Source organism: Coptis chinensis, chromosome 5 (genome assembly GCF_015680905.1).
Source record: "Coptis chinensis isolate HL-2020 chromosome 5, ASM1568090v1, whole genome shotgun sequence".
Taxonomy (NCBI): Eukaryota; Viridiplantae; Streptophyta; class Magnoliopsida; order Ranunculales; family Ranunculaceae; genus Coptis; species Coptis chinensis.
The window spans coordinates 37,432,822-37,439,079 of record NC_141460.1 but is presented as its reverse complement, the minus strand read 5'-3'; the positions used below and the strand labels follow the sequence as shown (position 1 = coordinate 37,439,079).

The 6,258-nt window shown below is 39.0% G+C and overlaps 1 long non-coding RNA gene across 1 annotated transcript; it reads right to left on the bottom strand.

Annotated features, from left to right (window-relative positions):
- Nucleotides 1–3,503: 3,503 nt before the first annotated feature.
- On the bottom strand, nt 3,504–4,059 carry LOC147497437 (uncharacterized). The gene is made up of 2 exons (XR_015194600.1): nt 3,928–4,059; nt 3,504–3,701 (listed from the first exon to the last, which is right to left on the bottom strand). It is a non-coding gene; the product is annotated as an uncharacterized LOC147497437 (long non-coding RNA).
- Between the last annotated feature and the right edge of the window lie 2,199 nt (nt 4,060–6,258).

Genomic DNA, 6,258 nt, shown 5'->3' with positions numbered 1-6,258 from the left:
CAGTATCTAACCCATGGGAACTGGCCAAAGTAAAAGATGGAGTATAATCCATACCTGATGAGGAGGATGTCGATCCAACCTCATTTATCCAACTAAACTGTCTAGCCTCATGATCCAACATAAGTTGGCTATATCTTAAATAGGAATTAATATCTGCCCCAAAATAGTAATTTCTGAGTTTGGATCTAGGTCATCGTCTTCGCCCCAAAATATGTTGGAATCAATAATAGCCTCAATCTCTGCCCCTAGATCAGGTAGAGCCAATCCGAGATAATTCACCATGGCACTAGAATCGATAAACAATTCTGACAGTCCTTCCATAACCTCCTCAGCATAGCCTAGCCCTTTTTGATCATCTTGACTAGGAATTTGCAGCGGTTCTAAGATGCCATTTTGGTTTTTTCCCAATCCAAGTCCTGGAAAATAGTTCTGCTTACGGAACAACTGAGCCATCTTGGGATTTCCATTACAAAATAGGGTAGGGAGCTTCTCCTTGTCGGGTGCTCTAAACTCCACAATTCCTAATGGTTCCTCAGTGTAGTTACACTTTCCTTCAATCATTGGTATTATCTTATGCTCCTCTGAAGAGTCCAGATCATCCGAATCACCAATGATGCAGATAATCTTCCCTTGCCATAAAAACTAGAGCTTTCTATGAAGTGTAGATGGAATTGCGTCATCCTGCTATAGCGACAGTCTGCCCAAAAGGAAATTATAATTAGCCTCGATGTCCATAGCCAAGAATGTGACTTTGAACGTGACTGGACCTATTTGGATATCAGTTGTGAACTCGCCAAGGACTTCTCTTCTCTGATTATCAAACCTATGAACTGCTCTGGTTATATCCTTAGTGAAAGTGAAATCTTCTGGCATGATTCCAATGGCTTTCGCAAAATTGACTGGGCAGATATTCAAACTAGATCTGTTGTCAATCAGTACAAAAGGCACCTTATGGTTGTTGCAATGCACTGTAATAGTCAATGCTTTCGTGTGGGCTATTCCATCTGTGGTCAGATCATCATCAAAAAATATTATGGAGTTTGTCTTCCTGAGGGAAGCGAATATACGTGCCAAATCATTCAGTTGGATAGAAGCTGGAAGATGAGCTTGGTTTGAGGCTTGAAGAACTGCTTGCCTATGTTGGGGTGATACCATGAGTAAACCCCATATGGAAATGTTGGACTTGGCTTTCTCCAATTGTTGGATTACTTCATTACCATCCTGCTTCTCTGGTTCAGTAGCCGTGGGCGGGTCAGGCTATTGGGCCAAAACCTGATCTTTCTGTAAGTGTGGTGGCTTGTATATCCTTCCTCCTCTTGTCAAACCATGAGTCTCAACACATTCCTATGCTGAACTAGGTTCTAATTGCTTCAACTAATGTAGTGAGATTGTTGAGTCATCTTTACTTTTCTCGGGCTCAATTAACTTCTTCTCTAGAACCTCCTCAATATTGTGACTCTTAGCTGGCACAAACTGGACCTTGGGGATTGTGATAGGAGTTGGGATTACCTGTTGCTGAGTTGGATTCTTGCGAATCATGGGTCCTTGAGGTTCTGACCTAACTTGTGATGCCTCGGATTGAGATGTATTCAAAGGGTCTACCCATTTCGTAATGGGCCTCTGCATCATAAAAGGATTACAGATGCTCTCTAGTCAACTTGAACGGCTTTTGAATCTGTGGAGTACGTAGAAATGGTGCCACCACCTCATTTAATTGGATACCTCTAGGCTTTGTTTGCTCCATGCATCTTCTAATTGCATCTTGAAGATTAACTGGCCTTGTGGTGCTAACATTGGACGTCTGTCTGATCGGCATGATGAATGATGTCGAATCCTTCTTGACAGCTTCCAAAGTATTAACTCTTCCATTATGAAATGGTAATGGATTTGTCGATATATTAGGAGTGCCGAGACTAGACGCATCTATCTTACCCTCATCAATTAAGTTCTAGATAAGATGTTTAAGGAGCATGCACCTCTCCGTCGTGTGACCTGGAGCCTAATGGATGTCACAATGTTTCGAAGTGTCATACCAGAATGGCACTGGATTCGGAGGAGGCCTCGGTTGCATTAACATAATCAAGCCCTACTAAATTAAAGCCCTCATAACAACTTGTAATGGGAAGCCTAATTCTGTGAACTGCCTCTGTTGCTTGGGAAAACCCCTATCTTGTTGTCTTGGAGGAAAATGACTTGATTGGAAAAAGGATGAGTTGTCACCTCTGCCTGGATTAGTGCGTGTGGCTGGACTGTACTTGTGTGGCAACAGCGTGTGTGTCCTTCAGCTTATTGACAGTAACTGAAGGTGGCTTCTTCTTCTGATCATTGTTTGAACCTGAAGATACAATTGAGGTAATAGTTCCACAAGCTAAAGCATTTTCAATTTGAGTCCCTTCCAAAACCAAAGCCTGAAAAGATGGATGATAGCTGAGACTCAAACGATTTGCATATTCTGAGTTCAAACTTTTTACCACCATTCGAATCTGTTCTGTCTCTGATGGCCTATCTAGAATATGAGCTACCTTGGTCCTCCACCTGGTTACATATTCTGTGAATGTCTCAGTTGGACCTTGCTTGAAGGCCTCCAATTGTCTTCGACTTATCTGGATGTCTGTATTGTATGAAAAATGGGTCACAAAAGCTGTTGCAAGTTCATCCCACGTTCTCATCTTCTAAGCGTCTGTGTTCATCCACCAAGTCAGTGCCGCACCCTTTAAACTCCTTTAGAATAATTAGACCAATAGTTCTGGCCCGATCCCATAGGCTGCAAGTAGCTAGCGTACATTTTCACATGGGCTTTAGGACACCCAGTTCAGTCATATCTCTCCATCTTAGGGAATTCGAAACCATGTGGAACCTTGATTTGTGGATATGGACAGAGACTACCCAAGTCAAACTCCTCCGCTTTGATCTTTGTCAATGCTTCCTCAATCTTTTTTAATCTGTCTACCATTGGGCCTTGGTATTGATCTTGGCTTATAAGATTTTGATTTTGGGTGTTCATGTAGGTGGTAGGTTACACTACACCATAACAGGCTATTACTAACGGCAAAAAACCGTTGCGAATAATTTTCGCAACGCTTTTTAAGCGTTGCAAATTTGGCGTGGGTAAAGTGTTGGAAATATTTGCAACGGTTAAAAAGCATTGCAAACCAAATTTTCCAACGGTTATTAACCGTTGCAGAGTGACAATTACTAACGGCTAAAAAGCGTTGCAAACCAAATTTTCCAACGGTTATTAACCGTTGCAGAATGACAATTACTAACGGTTAAAAAGCGTTACGTAGTTTGATTTGTAACGATTATTAATGGATGAGTTAATACTTATTTTTTGCTTTGCAACGGTTGTAAACCGTTACTAATGTGTTGATATAGTAAAAAAAATTATTTTAATTTTTTTCCTACTCTAAACCTGCACCTCCTGTGGTTTCATATAGAAGCAAATAAAATTACCAAATGTTTTTTCATACCATTTGACAAGTAAAATAAACACAAGCAAACACCTGAAAACAAATATTATAGTCATTGAACCATATATATAACTTCAAAAGAGTTTTGAGGGTTACAAATTCAAATTTACTAAGGGTTACAAATTTCTATACGATTTTCCAAGCAATCCCGAATCTTCAAAATGCAATAACAAGCATTAGTGACGATAGCTTCACTCAATAGAAATCCTAGTGCCGCTCCACAAAGCCCATCTAATTTCAAAAAAATCACAAAACAAATAATGAACTCAGAAAAACAATCATACTAATTAATTAAATACTTGACCCCCCCTCCTTAAAGATAGAGCATTTGTTGCCTACTCCCATATCTCGACGACATAAACAATGATTACATAAAATCGGTGCATAAAAAGAAAACCTTATAGTAACTCGACGAGTTGAAAATTGAGAAAATGGAGAGTGGGGTTTAAGTTTTTACCTTGACGAGGAGCTTGAGGTGAACATGACTCATCAAATTGGGAAGCAATTCTTTTGGCCTTCTTGTTTTTCCCTTCATAAAATTGATACACTACACAATACACCGAACGACAACAAATATATGTTGCAGCAAGTAGATGAACTATATCAGATTATAGGATTTACAGAAAAGGCACCCATGCCTTTATATGTATAAGAGTTCCACTTACCTCTAGTTAAAGTTCTCTTTTCCTCTATGTAAACTTAACAATCCCCGAAAGTGACAAGTGAGGCCTTCATAATCACATGATCAATTAATCAGATGAGCGAGCAAGTAAGAATAGCATGTATAAGCAAGAACAAAACTGTCGTAACTTCCTTTGTATAACTTGGATTAGTACAAGGTAAATTGGGTTTGAAACATAATTAAATTACCTACAACTAACGTTTAGACAATGAAAGTAGGTTCTTAACAGAAAATTCACAGAACGCGACCAAACACATAACTTGGTCAGAAAAATCCTGACGGGCCTCTCTGTATTAAAACAGTCTTAACTTACTGTGTAGATATTGAAATGAGGTGAATCAAACTGTATTGGAAAGAAGACTTGCAGATCTAAAAATCTTATTCAAGCCCCGAGACCTCATTCCCAAGCATGATTTTTCAGGACTCTTCTGAACCGACCCCAGAAAACTAAACCAAGAAAACTACCGCTTACATATTATATTATCAATTCATCTTCCTACACATATATGTTATGACGAATAGAAAAGCATCATAAGATAAAAATAAATCATACACATAGTTAACATAAACAAAATACTAAGTACTCACTAGTTTCATGAAATAAGAATCAAATGAGGGGTTGTTCTTCACGAGTGACAATGATATCCCCGGTCCTAAGCAAGGCTCACTCACTAGCGTTTCTTTCCTAGCTTCATCATGAACCTATAACCCGTTTGATGGTATAAATGGGTACTTGCACCCCAAAACAACAAGTATAGTATGGAAACTAATTAAAAATGCTTCCCCAACAGATGACAAGGTACGAACTAAAGGTATACACATGGTTTCTCGCTGCAGATTCTGCAGAAATTAAGAAGAGAACATCAGCCACATGCTCTGGGAATGTAACTGTGCTACATAACTGTGGCAGTGGCTATTTGACTTCTTGAAAGTTCAACCATTTCTCTCTGTAAGGTATAATCAATGTCCCTAAACTTCTCAGCCCCATTCAGCAGCAGCTATGGAATTCAACAGCAGCAAGCCTAATGTCCCAAATATGGAAGTCAAGAAATCGATGCAAGTTTGATGACAAGGTGATGAAAAAAGCAACATCAAGAAGGAAGTCATTAAAGAACTAAAAGCTGGAGGGAAGATTGCAAATGGGTTCATGTTCAACACAGTTGATGACTTGAGTATCCCCACTCACTAAATATCAAAGGTAGAGCACCACGACCACCAAACAACATCAAACAAGTCACCGGATACCGCCAAACTATGGTTTTGTGAAAGCTAATACCGATGGATCATCTGTTGGAAACCCGGGACTTGGAGGTGCAGGAATAATTTTTCGAGACCACAATGCTCAAGTGATAGGAGTGAAAGCCTACGGTCTAGGAATCACTACAAATTTTGATGTGGAATGCTATGCTTTAGTGTTGGCAGTAGAACTAGCAGTATTAAATGGATGGGTGAACTTGTGGCTAGAAAGTGACTCCATAGCAGCTACCCTAGCCTTCACTAGCGGGAAAATTCCATGGGTTCTCAAAGCACGATGGCTATGAGCAACTCAAAGACCATCACAATGGAGAATCTCACACATTTATCGTGAAGCAAATTTTGGAGTGGATGTTGTAGCAAAAATGGGAACAACTTTGAGTCAAGGCCAAGGACTTTGGAGCACTTCAAGACCTCCCTTTTTAAAATGCATAGAAAGTCCGTGCAGGATATACTACAATTTTAACTAGGTAATGCTTGTACTGATCACAAAAATCCTTGAGTTGTAAACTATATCATTCATTGATGTAACATTTTTTTTATTATATTAATAATATATCCCTACTTGCATGCCAAAAATAAATCATGAACCTATATAACCCCAATCAAAAAAATCAAATGGAAAGCTAGCAATCAACAAAGTTTCAAACTTCATACTTATTAAACCGAAAAAAAAATCAGCGGTTGAAAAACGCATATGGCATGCTTATCGGCTTGAAACCTTGGAACTAATCAGCAGTGAAAAATCTACCTGTTAACATTCCTTGAAAATCACAAGAAAATCATATCTATACATATTGTATATACAAGAAAATTACAGTTCTACAGGAATAACATTACTAGAAAAATTAC